Source organism: Aplysia californica, unplaced genomic scaffold (assembly GCF_000002075.1).
Source record: "Aplysia californica isolate F4 #8 unplaced genomic scaffold, AplCal3.0 scaffold00071, whole genome shotgun sequence".
Lineage (NCBI taxonomy): Eukaryota > Metazoa > Mollusca > Gastropoda > Aplysiida > Aplysiidae > Aplysia > Aplysia californica.
The window spans coordinates 1,314,899-1,315,939 of NW_004797341.1; the positions used below are offsets into that span (position 1 = coordinate 1,314,899).

Genomic DNA, 1,041 nt, shown 5'->3' on the forward strand with positions numbered 1-1,041 from the left:
AGTAATAATAATAACAATAATAATAACAACAATAATGATGATAATAATAATAACATTAATCATAACAATAGAAACAACAATAATAACGATAATGAGAACGATAACGATAATGATAATGATAATGGTGATTGCAATAGTAATGATTAGAATATGAAGCAGTCTTATTGTTTTGTTTCAGTAAGAGTTTTACGGCGCTCGCAACTGCATAATTAGGTTGTATCGAGAACGTGAAACACGAGTCGGTTGCATTCACAACAATTCACAGCACATCTTGGTTTAGGTCAATATTTCGATTTAAGTCTTATTGGACCGGTTTTACGGTGATGCGTGGTAGAAAAGAAGGTACGTGGGGTTTCGACCGTGCAGGCCAACCCGGTCCAAGCAGGACACACCATCTCAGCATAAAGACATTCTAGATGAAAATCGATTTTAAAAATTCCCCCAACTCGGGAATCGAACCCAGGTCTCCTGTATGTGACAACCAAGCGCCTTTTCGCTACAAGACTGATGCCTGTACCGGGTTGGAAGGACATAAAACAATATGTATATATACACGTATACTTAAAGAAAAAATAGCCAAAAAAAAACAACCCAACATAAAAAAGCAGAAACATAATCTAGACTCGTACATTTGGGGTCTCATAAAAGGTTTAAAAGAATTGCGAGTTTATCTGTTTGTTGTTGTTCTTGCTGCTGTTGCTGCTGTTGTTGTTGTTGCTGTTGTTGTTGCTGTTGTTGTTGTTGCTGTTGTTGTTGTTGCTGTTGTTGTTCTTTTCGTTTTTATTCTTTTTTTGTATTCAGGAGTACATGTTGTCAGTAAAGTCCAGGAAAGTATGGAAGTGTTTCTTCATATTATATTAAAGTAAGAGTTATTGACGTTTTTGTAAAATTAATGCTATAACGCGATGAATATATGCAATTATGCATTTCTTTTTATGAAGAGTCTCTCTCTCTCTCTTTCTCTCTCTCTCTCTCTCTCTCTCTCTCTCTCTCTCTCTCTCTCTCTCTCTCTCTCTAATATCTTTGAGCAATTTCTCATTA

At 35.6% G+C, this 1,041-nt stretch overlaps 1 protein-coding gene across 1 annotated transcript in view; it reads right to left on the minus strand.

Moving 5' to 3' along the window:
- LOC101861648 (fibrillin-1) overlaps positions 1–1,041 on the minus strand; it is a gene marked incomplete in the record, with an annotated part of 26,624 nt that overhangs the window by 7,946 nt on the left and 17,637 nt on the right.